Below are 25,730 nucleotides of genomic sequence, written 5' to 3' on the forward strand. Positions count from 1 at the left end.
AATTGCCCTCTGCCCCTCCTCTGAACATGATTAAGATGATCTCATCAATGCCCAAAGCCATGAGACAGCAGACTGCACAGGACTTCATCGTACTTGTACTGTTAGCCAAACTGAGGTGAGTGGATTCCTTCCTTCAAGACAACCATTGTGCCTTTTCTACAGTCTCTGCCTCTCTATTTTGTGCCAGATTCTAAGTGACTGAAAGGTGTGCTTCTATCTCAATGACACATATAGTCATTTGATGCCAGCAGCAGCATGGACTTCTTTCTCTTCAAGCTTGGGCACAACTTATCTGGTAAGTGGTTGTAGCAGCAGGATCCTAAATCAGCCTCCTTCCAGAGATCATCTCAGGGCTATTCTTAGATGTGATATTTGACGCTTGTGCCTCATGACTTGCATGACTTGATCAGCATGCTTATTGTCTTCTATTTCACAGGTATGTGCAATCATGTAAAAATAAAAGCATGCCCATTTTTTAAGAGGATGAAGCCAACAAAGAATGAAGAGGCCACAAAACCTGCAGATTTCAGTGCTCAAGGAAAGGCAAAGCCAGACAACTATTTAGGCAAGACAAGAATACAATGACTCTAAGTTGTGAAGATGTAAGAAGTTTTATGGTATGGTTTAGCTAAAACTAAGAACCCCAACACTCACACCATTTTCATTACTATAGGATATTATTAGCTGAAATAGAGGAGGAAAATAGTGGGTGCATTGTTTATAAGGAGTCATTAGCTGACACAAAGGTAAAAACACAACTGCAGCTGAAACTGCTATTTAAGCAATTAGCACTGGTTACACAAAACACTAAGGCACCTGTAAGGGGGTCTATTTAAGAATGCTTGCTTTAAGAGTGAAGATTTATAATCATGATGTTCTTCACACTTTCAGCCAACTGCAGTTTCCCCCTCATGAAGAAAAGCTTCCCTTCACCTCCTGCTAAAAAGATCCCCAAAGATATGTTAATTTTTCTTTAATGTATTATCTGTTCTATCACCACAGCTGTCTTATCTGCTTTTTCCTCAAGGACTGATGCAGTTGCAAATACTTTTCTGCACCCCATGATTGATTTTATTAATGACATCAAACACTGTTTCATGCTTTGCCTTATTATTAAGTTCTGTGGTGGTAGCGGATATTGCATGCCTTTGTGTAAGTTCTGTAATTTTTCTGAGTTTTGATAAGGCCATTAATCACAACATGACTATGCTAATCCAGACTATACTGGTGTCCAAGACAATGCTAACAATAACCACTCTTTAATAACCATTCTCCTTTGCTTAATACTTACCTGTACAGCTTTCCTCTGCTCAGGTAGTAGCCTTTTTTAACAAATACGGGAGAAGATGAGGACTAAAGTAACATGATTGTGTTTCAGTAAAAATTTGTTCCAAAGAGTCAGGATAGGGCTGACCTTATGAGTTGACCTTACAAGCTCAGCATCTCATTATGTCCTAATTGACCTCACATCCTAGTGACTTTACTGGTAGTTGAAAATATTCAACATCTGGCAATATTTGGACTTGAATAATGCACAGCACTTGAAAATTCACAAATGAAAAGGAATACAAATAGCACTGAATTCTTTGCTCCTCTGCATGGTAGCCTGACACTGCAAACCTTCTGCTGACTGCAAGTATTTGTGCTCCTTGCATTTGCTAACCAAAATGCTGGCTTCTTTCAAAATAGCTTCTGAAAGGTCAACACCTACCAAAATCACCTTGATAAGGAGCACAACTGAGCAGCATTTGCCAGGCTGGTCTTCTCAATCCATGTTTTGCTCTAAATTTATCTCAAAGTTTTTTGGTTTTGCTCTATTCCAATTGAGTAGTAAGTACTATTGAGAGGTACATTTCAAAATTATGTATTTTAGTCTTATTTTATTCTGCACCTCACCACCCACAGAGATCACATATATGCCTGTATGCACATCCATATATAAAGGACAGGCACTGTATTACATATGATCCTCAAAAAAACAAGGAACATAGTAAAGAAAACACAGACTGAATCCATTTCCTTCTTGCAGACAAGGTTTGCTTCCTTTGTAGCACCTACAGCCACCTACTTTATTTTAGATTTCTAAAGTACAGAGATTACTTATCCCTAGATAAAGTGCACTCAGCACATTAGAGGATTAAAACCCAGCAGGTGTTAACTGCAGCAGGGTACAAAAAGAGCCACTTGCATTATACCTGCATATAGCCAGCCTACTACAGGAGATCATCTAGGAGTAAGGCAGTACAACTCCTAGAAGTCTGACTCCTTTCCTAAACCCACTAAATGTTTAACACACTCTGAACCACACAGGTCCGAACAAGTCTTTGTTTGAACTTAGTACCTGTCCTCTACGGCAGACTATAGTAAGTAGCCCAGAAAGAGCATTTATGGAACAGAGTTGAGTTTTTTCTCCAAAATATTCTTCCAGCCTCCAGGATTTACAGTAGGCAGAGTTCCTGAGTCAAAGGTGGTGCTCTGGTGTCTTAGAGCCCTGACTGAACCTCCAAGAAATACAGGAAATTATTAAAGTAACCTGGAATGCAGAGAAGACCCAACCCTTGACAAAAAAGTTCACTACATACGCACAGAGTAGCTTCCCTCCTTAGTTCTGTTTCTTTCTCCCAACCTTTCACCATCTGACACATCTAGCTGTATTAGAGGACAGTCAGCAAGCATTCTTTACCAACCACCTCAATTGACTCTCTTCCATTTTTAGTCTGATTATCCCTTGTTCAGAGGACAATGTTTAGAGCAGATACACATATCTGAATGCACAAACTGTTTACCCCAGGCTATGCATGTCAGCTCTTTTTCTAGAACCAGCACCTGCCTAACCCAACAAGGAGGATTTCTGGCAGACATTTCAGCTCTCTGAGCCGACTTGCTGCAGAGTCAGCCATGCATTAGAGCCCTTGCAAAGCAGAGGGTGAGACTGTATGCTAACAAGCAGCCACAAAAGCTACAGCAGTAAAAAGCTCAGCTTCTGAGGAACTGTGCGGACTCAACTGCTCTGTAACCTGGCTACTTCTTCATATACTAGGCATGAGGAAAGCAAGCTCCCCCCCATCAGGGGGTGGGTGTAAATTACATGGCAATCTCAGGTACTAGCTTACAAATAAAGCTATGGTTGACCTTTTTAGGTCAAAAGGTGTGTTTTTTCAGGTACAGTGTCAGCTACAGGTTTACAGCAAGACAAGAAGTGCACTCATGATGTACATTTATCATTCAAGTTATTTCAGTGCTCTCTTATGGAGTATTACAGCTTACTGTGCTTGGAAACAGGCAATATAATTTCCCAAGTTTCAATAAACTCTATTAGTTACCTCACATTTTAATTTTTCTTCAAGGAGCTCCCTAATACCAGCTCATTTTAGAAGTCTACAGACAGCTAGCTTTGGTTTTGTGGAGGGGAGGAAGAAAACATGTTTGTTTTGCTTCATTGTAAAAGCTTACTTTTAAATTGCTTTTTAACTACTAATAGCATTCACACATAATGCACCTAGTGTTTAATAGTACAACAGTTAAAAAAAAGATCCTTCTCTGGCTCTCTTACAGCTGTGATTCTGTTCTCAGGCAGCCCAACATACATTATAACTGTGTGACTGGAAACAGGATTAGGTGTTCTGCCTGTAACAGAGTAAAAGCATGTCCTTCCTGCGCCTTTCATGAAGCCATCTCCCTGGTAAAGTGTAAGTAATATTATGATAGACTGAAGTTACACTAAAAGTAGGTGATCCAAAAGACAAGGACAGAAGGCACCTGGACCTAGATGCCAAAGCACTGAGCATAACACACCAGGAAAGGACTCAGATCTAAACCTCCCTACTCTTTGTGTGAAACTTCAGTGCAACTATTTGAACATAAGCCCGTATCTAACTGGATGCACTAACAGGAAAACCAATTTAAAAGGTGGTATGTGCAAATATTCCAGAAATACAGGAAATTATTACAGTTATCTGGAACGTATAGAAGACCCAACCCTTGACAATTCCTAAGTTAACCAGAATCAAGATGTGCTCCATATTGTTTTTTCTCTGGAATGTTAACCTTGCTAAACATTCATACGTTTTGGAAATCTGCCCATCAGTTATGCAGTTCATGCTTTCGTTACAGCAACAGCATCTTAAAAAGAGAGCGAAAGAAAACCCTGAGCATATCTTTTTGTTTAGAGCAGTGTAAGTCTTTATGATAGCAGAGTCCTCTTTCTGTAAGTGAAATCACTGTTAGCTACAAGGAATCAAGCAGAGATTACCATGACTGATCCTTTCACTTCCCCTTCAGAATAATAAAACATGCTATTTAGAACCATTTCTTAAATTTGGAAAAAGGGAAGGGTAAGAACAGATCTCATAAACCTTTTCAGTTCTGAGACCCCATCCCTAGGTACCCACGCAATCTATAAATAAACCCAAGAGGATCATGCAGTGCCAGAACATGCAAGTCCTAGAACATACTTTTGTGAAAATGAGCCAGATTTATTCAAACATAAGCTAGAATTAGAAAAATAGCAGATGGCAAGTTGCAGCACCACTGAAATTCCAACAGCTTGTTTTGAAATGGTGAGTTAATTCTGAAAATAAGATTTTAAGAGTTCTGTCTTGATTTCGGCTAGGATAGAGTTAATTTTCTTCCTAGTAGCTGGTACAGTGCTGTGTTTTGGATTTAGTATGAGAATAGTGTTGATAATACACTGATGTTTCAGTTGTTGCTAAGTAGTGCTTATCCTGTCAAGGACTTTTCGGTTTCCCATGCTCTGCCAGCGAGGAGGTGCACAAGAAGCTGGGAGGGAGCACGGCCAGGAGAGCTGACGCAAACTAGCCAAAGGGCTATTCCCTACCTTAGGATGTCATGCTCAGTATATAAACTGGGGGGAGTTGGCCAGGAGGGGCTGATCATTGCTGGGGAACTGGCTGAGCATCAGTCACCAGGTGGTGAACAACTGCTTTGTGCATCACTTCTCTTTTCTTTGGGTTTTTATTTCTCTCTTTTTGCTATATTCCTTTTCATTACTATTACTATTATTATTTTTTTTTACTTCAATTATTAAACTGTTCTTATCTCAACCCACAAGTTTTACTTTTTTTTTTCCTTCTTCTCCCCATCCCACTGGAAGGGGGGAGAAGTGAGCAAGTGGCTGTGCAGTGTTTAGCTGTTGGCTGGGGTTAAACCACGACAAGTTGGAACAGATTCTCCAGGGGTGACAGGAAACTCAGTTCAGACTCAGCAGCTCTGATTATTTTCAAAAACTGACAGGACACCATTACCTAGCTGCATTTTTTAGCATTTTCCTTCCATCAGAAGGCTGCTTTAGGTGGCCTTCTGGCAGCCATCACTGAAGATTTTTTTTTTAAGCTATCCTCACTTTAGACCCGTTTCTCCTGCCAGGCTTCAAAGACCTCCTCACATCCTCCTCCCCAGCCCTTACCATCCAGCTCTGAAGTTGGTTTTACTTCAGATGTAGTAACTTCATAACCTCGTTGCCCCTCTGCTGTGGGTCCCTACATTTGGGAGCAAGATCCCTCATAAAGACTAAGGCATAATATTAATTTCCCTTCCAGACCATATCTACATTAACAAAGAGGATAAGAACAGGAATAAAACTACTACAGATGGAAATCCTTGGTTTTAGTGTCCTTAATAGAGACTGAATTCAGCCCCACTGGCTTCCAGTTCAGACTGAACCACCCATTCAAACTGCCCACCAAAAGTTTCTTCTCTTTCTTGTGAGAAATAAACCTTTTTTTGGGAGCAAGGGGAAGAACCTAACCTTCCATACCTAGCCTTCTCCTCTCTCAAATCTGTTAAAGAATTAAAAATAAACAGGATAGAAGTTCTTTTCTCCCCCAGAAAACACTTTTCCCCATATACTACCACCAGACAAATTCAAGATACTCCAGAAACCACCCTGGTCTTGTTGATTATACCATGTCTTTGCGTAAGGAAAAACAACAAAGGAAAGCCCTGCTTTAAAGCTGTGATCAAGTGCTTTTCATTACTCTTAGAAACTGAAGCGCTTACATTGTGAATCCCTTCAAAAGGAGCTTGCTTACAGCTTTAAGGCAAAAGGGCATTAAAAATGGAAGCTGAACACAGAATCCCAGGCTAGACGCCATACGCAGCATTTTGAGTTTAGCGCGGGCTGTGCTCAACACCCGATGCAAAAGTACTGTTTCAAGTGCTCAGAGACTTACTAAGTTCCAGACGCCGCGCGGGTCCCTCGCACCGGGCTACCGCAGGTCCTTCCCCGCTCCCAGCGAAGGCGGCTGCTCCCTGAGGCGGCGGCGCGAGGCGGGGCGGCCGCCCGCCGGCGCCATCTTGCGGCCCTCGGCCGGATTTGCTGGCGCCGGGCGGACGGGCCGTTGCTAGCAGCAGCCTTCCCGCGGAGCGGCAGGCGTGCGGAGCCCGGGGTGCCCGCGGAGCCCCGGGGGCCCGCGGAGGCCAGGGTGCCCGCCGCAGGCTGCCAGCCCCCTCCAAGAGCAGCCCAGGCAGGCGCGGCGCCTGGGGAAGTTGCCACAGCGAGGGCAGCGGCCTCTTCCCGCGCCCTCAGCGCTCCTGGCGCACCCCGCCGCACAGCCACCGGAGATGCCTGCCCAGCCGCACGGGAGAGCCTCGCCCTGCTGCCCTTCACCCACTGCACGCAGAGAAGGCCTGACTACAAAAGTAGCACCAAAATTTACAAGCAAAACACTCCACTTTCACTCTAAGGATTAAAAGATCTAGTCCCCCTCATAATTTAGCCTCATCACCTACCAGCAACTTCTCTTGGTAGTGCAGCAGCATTTCTCCTCTCAAATCACAAGTGACTCCACCTTTCTGGGTCCAAAATGCCCTTCCAGAGCTCAAGGCGAAGCAGCATGACCACCAACAACCGTCTTTTTCAAGGCCGTGCTTCCTTTTAGAGCAAAAGCAACAGAGCCCTTCCACAGGCATTGCCTTGTGAGAGGCCCAGGGGCAGCGCAGAAGGTTCTGGAAGTGCAGGACCAGGTGGGCCCGGTTAGCCCAGCTGGCAGCCACTCCCCGCAGAGGCTCAGCCAGGCTCCCCTGCACACAGGTGTGTGCATTTTGCTGGATATCTCTAAGCAAACATGAAGCACATGATTTAACTTAACTGCAGGTGAATGCAAAGCTGTTTTTTCTCTAGGGCCGTTGTTGAAGTCAGAGCCGTGAGCACTTCACAAAATGGTCCTGCAGAGACAAAGTTTGTCCATATACACCGAGTGTCATTAACATGGTAATAGTGCTTGTTCCTGCCAGGGTCTGGCACAGGAGAGTCTTAAGGCTTTCCTCCTCAAGATTTTTGCTGTTCTGGTCCTATACCAGACTCTATAAATAATTATTTGTGCATATGTTTTCTTTTTTTGTGTTTCACTGTAGAAACAGATTTCTCATACTCAGTATTTCTTAAAGTACAGCTTTTCCAGCAGACAGTCTGCAAGACTAACATTGAAGTCAGGTCACAATTTCCATTACAAACACTGATTTCCAGAATCTTACTACCCTTGAATAAAAACGTCCTGCAAGCAGAAATAAAACTGCAGAAAGCAATTAGAGAACTAAAACAGAGGCATAGTTTTGTACCTACTACCACTGGTTTTATGAACCTATTTCCACTTTTCATGAGTCAGTAATCTGACTCTTTAAAAACTGTATTTTCCCAGGGCAAAGCAAAGCAGACACATTGTGCAGATGACGTCCGAGCACTTATCATGATGGATCAGCAGCTGCAAGCAAACCCTCACAGCCACCATTGGGCAGCAGGGACAAGATAGTTTGTACTGCTTAAACAAACATGCTAATGAAGGTTTGTTTTAGAAAAAATGAGAAGCATTTGAGCACCCCAGACATTAAATCCTCATTTAATGATGGGAAGTGTTGTGTGTCCTTCCAACACCCAGGCACAATGCTACAACTTTTACAAGCTGCTTAATTTTCTCTCTAATGCCTAAATGTATGTGATGGACATATGGTGTCATATCACCCTCAGCTGGGGATTGCCTTCACTTTATTCAGCTGGGAATTGCTTTAATTTTATTGTTTTCTGTCATAGTCTGTATGCTTGTCCAATGTTTTAGTGATTGTGAAATATGAGTAAAGGAGGATTACTTTGAAACTCTTTGAAATGGAAAAAAATCCAGCAAGGGAATTTGAAACAACAGTAAACGTGACACCTATTGTACAGCACAAAAGATCTCATGAGAAGGGGAGAAAGCCTTTCAATTGTGAAAAATAATGAGAGAGAGAGATGCCACTGCAGGACCACTACTGGAAGATATTTAAGAATCAGAAAAAAATAAGTACCTAGCTTTTGGGCAGTATTTTGTTCCCAGGGTCCCATCCTTGTGGATCGATACAGTACTTACTGACGGCAGAGATTATGAGTTACCGCTGTTGCTGTTACAATGGACATCTTAAATGCATTTTCATCAGTCTTTCCCTCTAAATTAAAATTAGTGTGCCAACTGTGGTCCAAATTCAACAGGAACATAAGCAGCACAGTAGTATGCATTTCCAACACATGAATGATGAACAAGGATCTTTTGGGCAGTTTCATCACAGCCACAAAGCCAATGCTGGCCGAAGAGGCAGTACCACTCTGCCTACTAGACATTTCCATCCCTTATCTGGTTCTAGTATCAACATTTGTCAATTGACCTGACAGTAACTTTTTTTTTTTTTAGTCGAGTTTCACCATAATGCAATATAAATGATAGAACTAGCATACAGGAGGTGAGTGGGAACTAGGCCCCAGCTTTTAGCAGTAGCACAGAAGCCAATTGTGAAGCTGCACTTTCTCAAGCCTAGAAAATAGGAAGCAACATTTATCAAGGCAGATGACACATTTTATTAGATGACCTAATGCAGCTGGGAAAAAACCTAGCAGTTTCGAACACTCAAGCCCTTCTTCAAGAAAGATATCTGCTGAGGAACGGATTTGCCAGTCAGTTTAACACTGAGAAAGGCAGTTACCTGTCAAAACCAACCAAACCAAAGCTTTGATAATTCTTTGGGCCAAAAGTGAAAATGACCCCACAGGCTTGGTAGTTGGATGATTTGTTTGTAAGACCAAGTGTAGTTCCTGTTGCAATTAGTATTAAGTTATTTTATATATAGTGAAAGTATGTGTCCCTGCCCATGGCAGGGGGATTGGAACTCGATGATCTTTAAGGTCCCTTCCAACCCAAACCATTCTGTGATTCTATTTCATATTCACATAGAATACAGAAAACTTGCAACAGAATATTTGTGATCCTATTTGCTAACATACTCTGCTGAGAGACTCAGATTCTGTCTCCAAGTTGGATGGACAAGTGAATTAAGCCTCTCTTCCCTTCTTGTGCTAGGCAGGTGAAACAAGCTTGTGCTATTCAGTGTCTATTGGGTGTTGCCACATCCCTTGTATTTCCAGGAGGACTGTGCAAGCGGGAAAGGCAGGAAAATACATAACTTGTAAAACTTGCATCAGCTTTGATTTGGTAAAAGTGCCATGATGTTCAACCTATAAGCAGTTTTTCACATGAATAGTGACTGAAACTTAGTGGATGCTGACCTTGTGGGTTAGGTGGCAGTTGCTGTCTCAGGAGAAAGCTCTTACGAACAGTCTCTAAGTGCATGAACCTGTTCTGTCGGCTACTGAATTTCTTCTCTTTTATCTCTTGCCTGTCATCAAGGTTATTCAGTTCCTCTTTATCATACTGTAATTCTCTTGCACAGTAACAATGTTTCCCAGCTGCATGCCAACAGCAAGTTTCATTAGCAAACTCTTCCTTATTGTGCAAAGGTCATTAATGAAAGCATCACATGTTTGGCCCCAAGAAAATTCCTTGAAGATATCTAGTGGCAAACTCCCTCTAGCCTCATAACTCTGCTTAAGGAGATGCCAACCTCATCTTACATCCTTAAATCTCAAAGCTTCATTATAATACCCAGCATGTGAGTTAGCTTAATCTGCTAAGTACAGAATTAATAATGCATTGTAATGCTATCGTGAGCCATACTGCAGAAGGGTGTAGATTTCTTCAAATGCAACATGTCTATACTAATTCTTGCATGTAAGCAGGAAAAAGATAATGGCCTAAGACAATAACAGTTTACCAGAGGGCTAAAAGGGAAAACATTTGAGTTATATCAGAATCAGACAAAACAAGATCAGCTGACCTGAAATACAGTGGTCTGAGTAAAAGCCACACGTGCAATCTGATTCCAGCAACATCAAAGAGGTAGCAAAATTCTTGTTATTAGTTTATCAGGAAATAATAAAGAAAGAAAATGCAGTTTTTTCAAGAAGCAGAAATCTATAGGTATCACACACTTCTATTAAAATATAAGATTGGATATGGATTAATCAATTAGTCATCTGCATTAATCAAAGAGAATGTTTTACTATTATCCAAAATTAAACGAAAGGCCTCTTTAGACTTGCATTGCATGCCAAGTAGTTAGCACAACCACCCACCAACCTGGCTAGCAGAAATGTTCCCAACAGAGGAAACATTTTTGGTCCAGTCACCAAGTGGTTCTTGGAGGTGTGCAAAGGAGTTCTCAGAACCAAGATGAATCACTGACCTGGCTGATCTGAAGCCCCTATAAAATGAGTAAGGTATTACATCCCTTACTGTGTAACAGTTATCAAAAGTACAAGATACACCAAAGATATTTAACAGCTACTGAAAATAAACAGGGAGACTGAATTTTTGTGTTGTTTCCTGATGCTGTTAGATCAGGATCTTCTTCCCTCCACTTTTTCATCCACTCATCATTTTTCACTCCTTCAAGGTTCACAGTTACTGTGCAGAACCTATTTCGTCTCTCCAGTCAAGAACTCTGTCATGTCCACTTTGGCATCAAGCCTTGCTTCTTGGGCCATATCACCTGTTCCATTTTTGTTTGTTTTGTTTCATTCCTGGCAGATTTTTCAACTGCCATATTCTGCACTATATCTAATAGTAGGTTAGCATAATAAAACATGGTTGACTTGTATTCACAGGATTAGGTCTTCTTTCTAGTCTGTCATCTAAAAGGTATCTGGCAAGTTTATTTGGGGCATATCATCCTGAAAAGCATTGTTTACGTTGGACAAAATAATAAGTAACCCAAGATGAACATAGCTGTATGCAAACAGTACATCAGAAGCTTCAGAAGCTTTTTCATTTGCTATTGTTTATATTATAAACACACATACGCATCTGAGTACAAGAAAAAACATGCAGATCACCACTCAAAAATTTAAAAAAGTAAACCATTATGAAGAATACAGCATCATTAAGCTAAGATTTCTTAAATATGTTTATGTATTACTTATAAGAATAATTTACAAGGATATGAAAAGTATATCCAAGAATTAATGAATTTGGAAATACCAGGATTAAGAGTACGCATATTCATTATGATAAACATCTTTACTACGTGAACATCTCCTATTTCTTTGACATGACCCATGCCTTACTCAGTGTTAATACAGACTGATTACTCTCTTACTGAACTGCTATTCACTATTTGGTTTTGTTCTTATTTGTTCGCTGGGCAAAAGCCAGTACTGTAGTCAGCACACACTACTCCATTACTGCCTTAAAGGAGGAATATTGGACTTTAGTGGATATGAATCTTTCTTCCTCTCCTTTTACATACAAAAATGATTTCATAGCAGAGAGAGGCCAGGTCGGAACCATGCAATGGAGCATAATGCAGAGTTAATTTGACTATTCCAGTAACTCCACAGCAAACAGAGCTCATGCTGTCCACATCAGAGGATAAACTATCTTGGGTCCAAAGACAGGTTAGAGCAGCACCACACCCATACTGAAACACTTGACTATCTAGTACAGCTACTCAGAGCTGACATGCAGTCCTGCTTGCAGTGCCATATGTGGCCGAGAAATGTCTTCTGTGCTGCACAGATACAGAAAGGGCTGACGGGCTCTTGGCCTCAAGCCTGGTTATTATAGGGAAGATTAAATCTACAGAGTCTTATCCCTTAAACTCTATGACCACGCATCAACTTTGATGCTGTTGACACCTACAGAGTAAAATATTTTAGAAAAAAGCATTATTTAAGGAAGAGATCAAAATTAGTATGCTTTAATTAAAGTGGTTTAATCCAAATGGCATTTCTGGTGGAAGTGGTGAGATTTTCCAGTAGAGCTCTAGAACTAGGAGGACTGTTTTATTGATCTAAAACACATTAAAAATTACTGGATAGACACTGGACAGTAGATAAGACACTTTGAACCAGGCCTTGAGTGACTAGCCCCAGATACCCTCAACCAGCAATCACCCTTGATATTACAACCTAAGGTATAGTACCAGACTTTTTTACTGGTAAATCTAATAGGTCCTCTTATTAATGCAGTTCCTTAAAACAGGAACTTCTTGCTTCCTAATAAACCAACATGCTTAAATGTCTGAAAGCCAATAGAAAATTATGATCTTTGGTGACATCTGATGGAAGAATCAAATGAGGTTTTTCTCATCCCATTCACTGTCACATAGTAGGGGTCAGACACCAGGATTTTTAACTCAGTAAGGCATGAAAGGTAACTATGGCATTCAGTTATGTGAAATAAAGACACTGCCAATGAAGACATAAGTGAAAATACCCATTTGTTAAAAATGCCTGAGTTTGCTTTAAATGACAAAAAAAAAGTGTCAGGAATGCTGTGTTCCTCTGTTCCTAAGGCCCTAAATAACTATTAGTATGTTTGTATGTGTTACACACTCCATTAGCTTCATAAATATAATTTTAATTTATAATATATTGTTTGAAAATAGGTACTGTTGGAATGAAAGGCTGTACTCAGTGGATGTCTGTATATGCTAAGAGAACTGAAGGTCAGCCTGTAGCATCCAGAAGATCTTGTTTACTAATTCATGCAGTGTTTCACAGGTGTGCTGTAAGGACACAACAGCAGCATTTTCACTTCTTGGTATTCTGCAATGATGGAGAGCTTATTGGATTTTTCTCACTTGCCTGTCATGCCCTAAGGGTTTCTAGATCATTAATGATCAATAGATCCATTTAGATAAGAATGATAATTCAGACAATTGAAAAACATATATGCTTCCTTGATGGGTCTGTGGTGTTAGTTGCAAATGAATGCGCTGTTTAACCCTCCCCTGAGTAATAAATGTGCTATTTGAAGAGCATATTTTAGAATACCAGTTATTCTAGCTTTGATGATTCCATAACTGCCATGTAGTATTTGGTTTATTTGTTCAAACACTTTACAAATATGCTTCCTTTAAATTTATCAAGATCCTGAGCTCTGTTTAGACCTTATGACCTCATTGTATATTTAGTTACCGCAGCAGCCTCTGCAGTTACAAATGTAAAAATGATCCCTCTTAAGGAGCTGCTCAGTGTTGTCAAAGGTTATTTTTAAGTCCAAAGAAGGCAAAGCCCAAGATCCAAGAACAGAGAGTCCTTATTGTCCATACCTTTGAAGCCAACTTCAGTCTCTGCTTTACATTCACCACCCCTTTTGGCCATCATCCAAGCCCCCTGTATGCATGCAATAACGACAGGCACAAATCTAGAGTTAGACCCATTGGGAAAGCAGCAGGCATGGGGTCCACACAGAGTAGCCAAGGAGGCCACATGGTCAACTGCATGTAGGAAGGACAGCCACGACACCCCACACCAGAAAATACCCATCTAAGGAATTGCTTTCCTTCATATATCACATGCACTCCTTGCTTCTGCATATGCCACAGACATTTCATACACATACACTTCTATTTCCATCCATCCTTCCTGCTTTGCTGCCTCCTATGTATGGGACACATTCTCCAAAATTCCTTTGTCATCTGGTCTACACACCACCCAGTCCTTCCTCACCAACAACATGCACACTATGTCATTACAGATATCCTGCTATTCACTCCCTTCTTATTTGACCTTCTCCCTGGAGAAACATCATAATTTATTTCCCTAGTGACTCCTAAAAATACAGATTTTTGTCTTGCTTTAGACTAATGAAAACAAAACAGAGAAAAGTCATCATGGGTGAGACTGCATGGCAGATGCAAGTACCTGGTATAGTAATCAGAGGCACCTTGAGCCAATTCAGATAACTGAAAGAGTGGCTGAGAAACTTGGTTTTCTCTTATTTCTCATGTTTATCCAACTCTGATAGAGATCTTTCTTCCCAACAGTTTTATCTATATGCTCAGTAATCTTAATCTTTATTATCAAGTTTACCATCTTTTGAAGGATAGAAGTCAGACTCATGGTCCATCATTCCCAGCATCCTTTCTAGAGCCATTTTTGTGGACAGGACAGACTCTGCAATCTTCCCTGTTTTCTTATATTGAAATAACTTTTAACTATGATTTTTTTTTTTTGCATCTTATGCAAGGTACTCCTCAAATTCTCTCTTACTCTTCTTAATTTCCTGGTTATATTTGATCTGCCATGAGTTATGGACTTTCCTGTTCTCTTCTGGAGGACAAACCTTTCGTCATAAATGCCAGTCCTTTCTACATGATAATCACCTTAATTTTCTATTGAGCCATAGAGGGTTTTTACTGGACCACTCTGTTTTCTTTTCAAATTTCAGCACAGAGTTTGTCTTAATTTCTATCACAGTATTTTTTAAAAGTGTCTAGACTATCTCTAGGCTTCTTGCCTGCTCCTCCCTTAATGCTTTCTCTTCCTTTTGACCAGTTGCTTTATTAGTATGCAGTTCCCTTTCTTTAAATTAAACACTTGTGTTCTGGATTTATTTTGTTTAGTCTCTTCTGCTGCAGTGTTAAACCTAATTGCTATTACAGATCAGCTCTCCCACATATTTCTTGAACTGGCCCTGTTCAGGACTATTCAGGACCAAAAACAGAACAGATCTTTTCTGGGGTTAAAGACTAGTTCTGGAAAGCAGCTACTGACTACCTCCAAAAAAATTATTTCTATGTCCTGTCATAGATGATGAGGCGTTAGTTCTGTTGGTAGCTGAAACATCCCAATATTAGTACCTGTCCTGAATTTGCAGGTTCTCTAAACTCTATCCTCTATCTATATCCTGATTGAAGGTTGAGGTAATTATACAGTCCAAATGTTACTTTACTATTACAGTGTGATACTTCCAACCACAGGGATTTCATACCATTTTCTCTTTTTCAACAATTTCATTGTTACACTTCATTTTAGACTCCAAAAACAATGCAACCCCGCCACATGCACATCTTATTCTATCAAATTGTGTAAAGTTGATAGCCTGGGAACATCACACATACCAATTACCCTCTTTCTGCAAGGTCTCCGAGCTGCCTCTGTTAGGCTCATCATATGAAACCAAGCATCCCAGTTCTCCCATCTCATTTTCCAGGCTTCTAGCATGGGCAAATTTTGCCCTTGGCCTGTTGCCAACTATACTGGACACATTGTCAACTGACATAGGAAGGACTCTGATTTGCAGTTGTGCTTTCTTCCCAGCCTTTTCAGACACGCACTGAACAGTAGTCATGGCCATTTTGGGGGATCACAGCCATCTGACATCTGTGCTCCTCCACATCTGCCAGCTTCCTCCCAGTTCTTAGCACTTAAGTTTTCAGAGCCAGCAGCCTGGCTCCTTTCTAACCAAGGTTTCAACCCTTCCTTCCTGTTCTTCCTCTTCTGAAATATTCCCCAGTTCCTAATGTATGTAAATCTCTTATCATAATATCTAAACTAAATAATTTCTAACTGAATATTATGTTAATTTCTGTTCATGAACAACAATTGATCATCATCATCTTAGAAACTCCCCATCTATTACAGATGGGACTGCTACCAGAGCACAGAATTTCTAAAATGTTTGAATTTTATGAAAGGTTATTAACAGGCAGCTGCCAGATTATTAGCAGGCAGCTCAAGTATCCTATTTATCCAGACAATAACAGTATCAACACTGTAGTGCAAGTCTTTCCCATACAACTCTATCAGTTTATCTCCATCATGCCATTCCAATAGGGACAAGGGATTGTAATGAGTCCCATGAAGCCTCATTCATGTCAAGCTGTTACAGATAATGATTCAGAAGGGATAAAAGGATGTGGGGCAGCATCCCCAAGCTAGGAAATAACAGGGTGTTAAACAACCAGCACCTGTTTGCAAAGGTCAGATAAATACCAGGCAAAAGACATATTTGCTGATCCTTCAGCTTCACCTTACAGGGTGACAACTAGACTCCAGCATGTGTGTAGAAGGGGAAGTTCAGGTTAGTTGGTTAGTTTTGGTTTGTTTGTTTTTTTTGGGTTTTTTTTTGAAAAAAGAGTATCCCATCCCAGAAATGGTTCCTTAAGAGCAGCACAGATACATTTTAACTTGCTGCACATCTGTGTTCTCATTTGGACCCTAGCTTCTGAAATCACAGGCAATTTCAGCAGAGGGAGGACTGTTAAAGGTATAGACACAAAGGCATATCGCAAATAGTAGTGACTTGTAGCCAACAGCAATTCACCTTTCAAACAAAATCCTATCCCTGCACCTCTTGAAAGAATTACCACTCCTATGACTAGAATAAGCAAGTTATTTTTGCCCCTCTTCATTTTGTCTCTTTAGTTTGACTTCCGGAGTTATTCATCAAACCATATACAGTGGCATATCTGATTTACAATGTGAAAGGTATATGGTAAAAATCATCATATTCAACAGAAAGTACACCATTTGGAAATGTCCAATCACTTCCCAGAGCTGCTCAGTCCTGTGATAACTGTCAGGGGCTAGATGAACACTAGGAATGAATAAATTCATGTTTCAGATCTGTACAATTTCTGGTTTGGAGTTTCTGTTGCAATTAAAAACAGGATTTCCATAGCAGTCAGATTGGATCAGTGAAAACTGGTATGGGAAGTCAGAGCTGCAGAAACCATTCTGAAAGACAGGTGAGAGTTAATGGTCTCATCTTCATGTCAGAGAAATATCATAAAAAAGCCTCCATCACACCTGGACAAGGCATTGCTATAAACTAAGAATCAGAATGGGGAAAGGGTAAACAATATATTGACTGCACTGTCTGGTGTGACAAGCACATTCCTCCTTGTAGGAATATGCCACAGATTCCATGACAACAATAAGAACTAAGATATTTATAACTTTGAAAGCAAGTCTGTGTGTCAATGCCACAGTTTGCATTCATGGGCCAAGGATAATTTCAAAAAGGTTTGCAAGGAAGTACCTCAGCTGTTTAAGGGATTAGGTGTGCTTTGATTCATGTATGACCTGCAATTTGACAACATATTTGAAAAGTAACATTTTCCAGGATGGTAACTACCAGCAGTGCTGGGTGCTTTAAGCAATGGTGAATCTGAAACAGTGCAGGAAGACTGATCAGTTTTGAAGTGCTTGTTGGGCTACAGGGAAACATACTGATCTGTACAATTAAAGTAATCATAATCTGTGCCCCTTCCCTTCAAGCATCACACAATTTAAAAAATAGCTTGATGAGTCTGTCATCTCACCTCTGTATGGCCTGCAGACAGCATGTGTGTTTTGACTTCAGCATCATACCCATACATCATAAAGGAAGGATTTTCTTGGATACATACATATTGATTCAAAGAACGAAATTAAGGTCTTAGACTTCAATGAGCTGAAAATTTCAGTGAAGTTTTCAGTCCTTCTGCAATATCCATTTTATCCTCAATAAAGCAACTCTCACTCTCTCAAAATTAAGTCTTTCTATCCAGATTTAGAGTTCTTACATATCCCCCAAAATCCAAGCATGCTTTGCATGCTGTCTGTCCTGAAACAGTGATATTCAATACACTGGGCATTTTCACATATTTCTCCCCAGTGCCTTTCTTTGCCCAGCCAAACACCATATTTTTCCTGCCATGATGACACAGTTTCCAGAAACAAGATCCTGTCACCTGCCCTTTGACTTGAGCACAGCCACTCGGTCCCACCACCTTCTCTGTGTAAGCTCCAGTATTCATGAGGCTGGGAGGTGAACTCAAGCCAGTTAAACATCACAAACTCTCAGTTTATTTTTCAGATTAACTACTCTGCACAGCTGCTATACGTAGCACATAAGCTCATGACAGCACAAAAAAGCAACAGAATGAAGTGGTCTAGGCTACTCTTTTCACCAACAGCCCAGAGAAGTTACGTTAAAGAGATGGGTCACCATTGCCTAAATAATTCATCAGCACAAATAACATATTGTCCAATAACAAGATCACAGTTTATAAGTTCCCACCTGTGGAAATGGTGTCTCCAGTAATGTCAGGAAATCAAAAGAATTTGTTTTAATAGCAGAATAGATGGCAGAAGATGCAGCTCATACAGGTCTTCACACACCATGGTCTTCTGACAATTTCACTGATGGTGTGCTTGCAAAGGCACACCAGAACCTGGCAGATTCAAAAAAATCAGTAGAATAGGGTTTCTGATGTTTGATCTTCAGTGAAAAAGAATGATTATATAATTCACTGCACAGTGTACAGAGAGCCAGTTTAGGACAGACAGTAACAGAGCAGCCAAGTGAAGAGGCAGAACATAAGAAGGTTTAAAAACAACTCTCTCTAAAGATGCATTTTGATGTAGTGAAATGAGACACATTCAGAATTCATAATCATAGAATCATAAAATAGTTTGGGTTGGAAGGAACCTTTAAAGGTCATCTAGTTCAACCCCATGCAACGAGCAGGGACATCTTCAACTAGATCAGGTTGCTCAGAGCCCCGTCCAGCCTGGCCTGGAATGTTTCCCGGGCTGGGGCATCTACCATCTCTCTGGTCAACCTGTTCCAGTGTTTCACCACCCTCATGGTACAAAATTTCTTGCTTATATCTAGTCTGAACCTACCCTCTTTCAGTTTTAAAACCATTACCCCTTGTCCTATTGCTACGGGCCCTATTAAAAAGTCTGTCTCCATCTTTCTCATAAGCCCCCTTTAGCTACTGGAAGGCCACAATAAGGTCTCCCCGGAACCTCCTCTTCTCCAGCTGAACACCCCCAACTCTCTCAGCCTGCCCTCACAGGGGAGGTGCTCCCGCCCTCTGATCATTTTTGTGGCTTCCTCTGGACCAGCTCCACCAGGTCCATGTCTTTCCTGTGCTGAGGACTCCAGAGCTGGACGCAGCACTGCAGGTGGGGTCTCATGAGAGCAGAGGGGCAGAATCCCCTCCCTCAACCTGCTGGCCATGCTTCTTTTGATGCGGCCCAGGACCACGGTTGGCTTTCTGGGCTGTGAGTGCACATTTCCAGCTCATGGCCAGCTTTTCATCTACCAATACCTGCAAGTCCTTCTCTGCAGGGCTGCTCTCAATCCCTTCGTCCTCCAACCTGTCTTGATACCTGGGGGTTGCCTCAACCCAGAGGCAGGACCTTGAACTTGGCTTTGTTGAACCTCACGAGGTTCACAGGGGTCCACTTCTCAAGCTTGTCCAGTTACCTCTGAACGGCATCTCATCCCTCAGGCGTGTCAACAGCACCACTCAGCTTGGAGTCATCTGTAAACTGGTTGAGGGTGCACTCGATCCCACTATGTCGTTGATGAAGATATTAAACAGTACTGGTCCCAGTATGGACCCCTGAGGGACACCACTCACTGATCTCCATCTGGACATTGAGCCATTGACCACTGCTCTCTGGGTGTGACCATCCAGCCAATTCCTTATCCAACAAACAGTCCATCCCTCAAATCCACAGCTCTCCAATTTAGAGAGAAGGATGTTGTGGGGGACCATGTCAAAGGCCTTACAGGAGTCCAGACGGATGACATCCATAGCTCTTCCCAAGGCTTAGAATATTATCACACAGTACAGATGGTTCATAGCTGGGTACAAATTTTATTTATGCTTCTGAATTTCAAAAGTGCCGAGAATCTGAGTGCTATCCCTGAAAGTTTTTCTCTAAATACGGACTACAAGACTGAATTGGATATGAAAGACAAGCAAGGCTTGTTAACAAGTATAGCAATATGAAACATCACTTTAGTGCACCCAGACTTGAGTTTTCCTTTTTAAGGTGTTTTTCTTCTCTTCCATCTTGCCTCATTCATTGGTGTATATACAGAATTCATTTTGAACAACCTAAATTTTTGTCAGAATCTACTTTCATAATACAAAGAATAAACAGACACCATCCCAACATTTTGAATGCCTACCAAGATAAGCAAACTGCAGTCACTAAGCTCACTTCCCCAAGCAGTCTTGTATGCTCTATAACCTACAGTACTGGCACAACCCAACCTACCAGGAGACCAAGAGAGATGTTCCTGCTTCCTTTCTGCAGTATCCTAATTGCACTGCTGAAAATAGCACTTACCTGAAGATGCAGATTTGTCTAATGCAGAACACTGGGGGAATGGCACGGGAAAATATTAGAGAATTGAATTCTGTGTCAAATGCAAATAAAGGACCAACAACTAAGTCTCTCACTGCAATCACAGGAAAATAATTATGCATATTACATTCATTTGTTCCCTTAAGTGTTACTGCAGAAGTTATACTAAAGTTCTTATTAATTTTATTTAAATCCTATGTTCGCATGAAAGGATTCATCCTGATATTATGACAAATGATGAAACATAACATTAACATAAGCTTATTTATATGAGAAACCCTGCTGACAGAGTACATGCTTCTTCATTTTATGTTTTACATTCTCTCTTTCCAAGGCACTCAGTCAAGTCTCCCATCAATTACACCCATGCAAAAGAATAACTTCAATAAAGCTTCTATGAATTCATCATTCTAAGAGTCAATATGTAATAGTAAGGTGGTTTTGACAAAACTAGTAGATCAGAATAATAAAATTCAAACCCAAAGTTATCTATATTGTCTAAGGAAGAGACTACTAGCTTTAGAAGAAATAGTACAGTATGTATGATTCTTTCTACTTGACTATGCAAAATTACTTGTGCTAACAGAAAGAGTCTGGCTGTGTTTGTTCGGTTTAAGTTAATAAGAGGGATCTTTCTTTTGCTGTATCTGTACTGTCCACTGTTAAAAAGCAAGCTCCAATAAGATCTTTGCTTTCCCACAGACAGAGAGCTTCTCTGCTCCACTTCACACCTGGCACTGTTGTTCTGCAACTCATAACTACAGCTCGGAAGTCTCCTTCACAGTACAGTGAACTCTACCTACTTGATTCAGGTAACCTCATTACTGTGTGCTTAAAGAAAAACAAGAAGTCTACCACTACTCAAACGAATGGTCATACAGTAGAGCAATTTATGCACCACAGTCAAAAGTCTCAAGACACTTCTAAAAAGAATTGCTTTGACACTTTTGTTCCAGAAGAAAGTATATACTCAACGAAAGACAAGCAAATTCCAAAGTACAGTGGTAAGACAACTTAAACAATGGCAAAAAATATTCTGTGTAACTCCCAAGAATATTTGGTTTGATTTCTCCCCTTTTGGGAATTAGAGCTGAAAAAGCCTAACATGGATTTTTTTTTTTTTAATGTCTTTTACCTCTTAAACTATGGTGCAGCTATTTCGTTAAAGAGCAATGTAAAAACAAAGCAAGTTAAATGTTGGATTAGCAGACAGCAGCTCTTCAAAAATATTCTTATTAAAGTTGCTCAGAGCACCAGAAACAGGTTTTATGTTTTAAAAATTAAGTTACAGGGAAGGCTTCCTCCCTCCTATATCCTTGAGGACCTGTGAATACTGCTGTGGGTGGCAGTGTGTTGGCAAAGCAAATGTCAGCAAACTGCCTCCCCTTAAACTGATAAATCAATCACTTGTGTAATAGAGCTGTAAATCGAGAAAAATGTTCCTCAAGCCTTAACAGTGAACTACAAAGCATTTTGGAGATAGAAGATGGGGTGGGAAGGGTTTAACTTTAGATGAGCATTCCGTTTCAATTATCTGAAAATATCCAGCTTGGGTTTGATGCATTTTTTGCTCCACGTTTGCTTCAACATCAAAGCATACATGTTTTTTTACTGCAAATAATAGTAGGTTTTCCTTCAAGAAAAGGGGGGTGGTGGTGTAGATTTCAACACAAACATTGTTAAAAATATAAATTCCTTTTTTGTGGTTGAAACCAATTCTGTTGTGTAAAAAAGACAAGGAAAGGATGGGGGTAATGGGTACAAGTTAGTCCTGGGGAGATTCCAATTGCACACAAGAGGAAAATTTTTCACAATGAGAACTGGAATAATGTCCCCAGGGAAGTGGTGGATTCTCCAACATTGGACACTTCTAAGATTCAGCTGGACAGAGGTGCTGGGCCATCTTGTCTAGACCGTGCTTTTGCCAAGAAAGGTTGGACCAGATGGTCTTTGAGGTCCCTTTCAACCCAGTGTTCTATGATTCTATGAAAAGTTTAGTCTTCAGTTGAAAAGAAAAAAGCATTTAGCTGATAAATTTCCAACTGTTTCTAAGTCTTACACCACTGGAACACCAGACCCCTATTCCATCTTTCACTAAATACTGGCAAATACGGCAAGGAAAAGGCCAAATACTCATAGAGATTCAGCAATATCTTTAGGCCTTCAAACCCTTTCCCAGGAGCTGTGGCTTTAGGAACAATTCAGGCACATCTTCTGCAACTTTGTCTGCAGCCCAGGGGAAATAAAAAGACACCAATCACATGGGATTGGCCTCATAATAACGGTCATTTGTTGTTTTGGTTGTTTTTGTTTTTAAAGCAGTGATTGTCCTTACTGGATCTGTTCTAATAGTCAAGAACACACCACAGTATGGCCTTTGCCCTGCTGCAAGGAAAGAGCAAGGCAACAGAGAAGAGCAGGCAAGAGTAGTGAGGGAAAAGTGGCTTCACCCTTCCAGCACATCACATCCAACAGCTTAAATTCTGCAATGCCTTTTAAATATTGACCTTCATTAGCTTTTGCATACCCTCTGACCTCTTGAAGGTCTTTAATACACTCAACTTGATAAAGTGCAGTCTTTTCACTATTATGCCAACTCTCTATCTCTTCCTACCACAATCTGTAGAATTTTTTTACACAATATTTAATTCAAAGTCTGAGCTCTCTACTTACCAGAAATAGAAGCCAAATAATACTGATCTGTTTCACAAGAACAACTTGTTTTTACTACTGAACAAAACCCCAAAATCCCCCAAATGCAAGAGCTTCAAAAATCCCTATTATGTCCATGAAAGTCTTCCGTATTTAAAGGCAATTCAACGTATTTCAAGAGTGCTAAAATGCTTCTTCTTCTGATAGTCTGGGAGCACATACATGTGCAACGTCTCTCTATTAGATTAAATGCACTAAATGTTTAACATGCATTAAGTATTACTGAAGAAGCAAACAGCAAACTCTGGCACTTGATGACTTTCCCTCAGTGTTTTTCTTGCCTTGCCTTTGTCTGTTAGAATTCAATCAGTAAGCTGTACCCTCAGCCTTTCTTTTCTGGAAAATAATCAGAATAAAATTAGTTTTTATATAGTGGACATGAATATGATCAACTTCAGTGGGAAGACTACATCCCATGAAATTAAGCTTGTTTACTTGCTTCAGTCTTTTAAAGTATTGTAGAAGCAATTTTTCAAGTATTGATACAGCAAATGATCTACCAAGCAGAGCACCCAGGCAGAAGTGACATGTGTGCTAGCTTTAGTGATACAGTCTGCGTATGCCTCAGCCTTGTCTACTGCTGACTCATAGGACCATGTGCTACCTGGAAGCAGTATCTCAATGTAGCTAGTATTAGATTTTCTAGTTTCTCAGATTTTTGTCTCAGAAGCACATTTAAAAGTAATTAGTTCGTGAACTTGAAAGGAAAGAGAAACTCAGTTCATTCTAGAATCCTATTTACTCTAAGTTTCAGAAAAACGTCATTTTCCTGACTCAACTTACACACTGGCTAGAGCATTACAAACTTAGAAATTCATTCAGCTTGAAAAAACAAACTTACTGAGCCAAGTCAATAAATAATGCTGTTCAGTATGGTCAATAAATAACCAATTTAGCTCCTTTCCAAATCCATTTACAAGTAATCATGCAGACATTAAGCAGTTTTATAACTGATACCTAATGGCTACATAATAATACATTTATTAGAGTTAATAATTCCTGTTATGCTAGTAAATGGACTAGCATGGTTCATCACCATCCCTAATAGTCTCTTTATGAACTAAAAGGGAGGCTTGTCAGGGAGTGAGTGGTATACCCCATGAACAAGGCTTCTTTAATGCACTGTTTCTTTTCTGGAGAATAATGTTCAAACACAGATGTCATGGGCCTGTCATGTCACATTATGATAGATTCACTCTCCCAGGTTTTGTCTGAAGCATGCAGTGACTGCAGCAGACTGGAACATGGAGAAAACTAGAAATCTTAAAAAAAAATGTACAAAACCAAAATATTATCCATGCATATTATCCATCTTGAAAACTCTTTCTGCCATTGCATTTCCCATGGAAATGTGCAGTTAGGTTTCACCTGTCAGTTAAAGCTTTCAGGTCCTCCACACACACTTGACAGCCTTCAAGCAATTTGTTTTGCAGTTAGAGTTGGATAAGAAATTGTTTCTATTCCAAATGAGGTCCTCAGGACAGAAACCAAGCAGGAGAAAAGCAATTCTGAACCCCCTTCTTTGTGTTCCTCAGGCTTTAGGTGAGGCTGCATGTCTTCCTAGACCCTGGTACAGGCTTAGTTAGCCCTAGCTTACACTTTGTTTCTCAGAACCCCTTTCCAGGCCCTAGGAAACAGCTGTAGCACAGTATACTTCAGCTACATCCCCATCTCACCCTTGGGCTATTATTTTTATTATACTGCTATATGTTCCTCATGTCAGGGCTAAAAGTAGGGCTGATGTGAGCCATTACACAAGTTACCCTCTACAGTCTTTGAAAAACAGCCATGGGCAAGGATATTTATTAAACTGTTTCCTCTCTCTAAGGTCCTTTTTATATCACCAGAGCTGGGGATTGCGCATACAATTCCTTTCTATTTAATTTCTAGAGAATGTTGCTTGGCATTGATTATGTCAAAATCCCATTTTTCCCCTACCACTTGCTGAAACTTCTTACAAAATGCTTAAAAATCCTCCCCACTTAAGCTTCCTTTCATATATCACAAAGTGGAAAAAAGAGCATCTTTAAAAGAAAATCCACAAGCTTGTGGACATTTAACTAATATATTGACTGTAAGCAATGTGGATGGGAAGACTGATTTTTGTCTGCTACCTTCTATTGTTTTAGCTATGTGTATCCCAAGCAGAAGCTTGTAAGAGCCCTTCATCAGTGCAGAACATCAGCAATATCCAGGACACAGGCTCATCTAGCCACGAGTGTCCACTCTGCTGCGAGCAAGGAAAATGACTCACCATCCCCTGATGCCTTCTAGAACCACCTCTGGTGACTAGGAAGGGAATTATCGTATTTTTTACTGACAAGGCATATAAAAGATATGAGAAAGAAACAATACTGCATCAGTGTCAATAGCAATAGAAATGACTTGCTTAATCTGCTGGTAGCTTGAGATAGAGAATGTCACTGAAAAAGCTTACCTTCATAACATTGCATTTGCAGGCAAAGCCTTGTCAGTTGACAGCCTCATTTATGGTTTCCTATCTCTAATCTATCACTGAAGAAAAGTTTTATTAAAAGTAACTGACAATATCATTCCCTTCCTTGTCACCATCTTAGCCTGAATCCCTGTCTGTTACAGATATACTGAAATCATCTTACTTGGGATAGCATTTCCTAAGGGAAAAAACTCTACCAGTGCTGCCCACACCCCTCCTCCTCCCGCTTCACCTGTCTCTGAGTAACCATTCTTAACAACAACAACAACAATTAAGCCAAAATATAGAATTTAAGGCCTGTTC

General features: G+C 40.5%; 1 protein-coding gene and 1 long non-coding RNA gene across 2 annotated transcripts in view; one reads left to right on the forward strand and one right to left on the reverse strand.

Moving 5' to 3' along the window:
* The window catches only part of GALNT18 (polypeptide N-acetylgalactosaminyltransferase 18), a 326,140-nt gene extending 319,836 nt beyond the window's left edge, over positions 1-6,304 (reverse strand). The window contains exon 1 of the mRNA XM_074884912.1: positions 6,192-6,304. The gene's annotated coding sequence lies outside the window, so the exon portion shown is untranslated. The remainder of the gene's footprint in view (positions 1-6,191) is intronic.
* LOC141950295 (uncharacterized) overlaps positions 1-25,730 on the forward strand; it is a 79,163-nt gene that overhangs the window by 21,007 nt on the left and 32,426 nt on the right. Inside the window, exon 2 of the long non-coding RNA XR_012630989.1 lies at positions 20,963-21,072. This is a non-coding gene — a long non-coding RNA (uncharacterized LOC141950295). The remainder of the gene's footprint in view (positions 1-20,962; positions 21,073-25,730) is intronic.

The sequence above is a fragment of the Strix uralensis genome, chromosome 15 (assembly GCF_047716275.1).
Source record: "Strix uralensis isolate ZFMK-TIS-50842 chromosome 15, bStrUra1, whole genome shotgun sequence".
Classification (NCBI taxonomy): Eukaryota; Metazoa; Chordata; class Aves; order Strigiformes; family Strigidae; genus Strix; species Strix uralensis.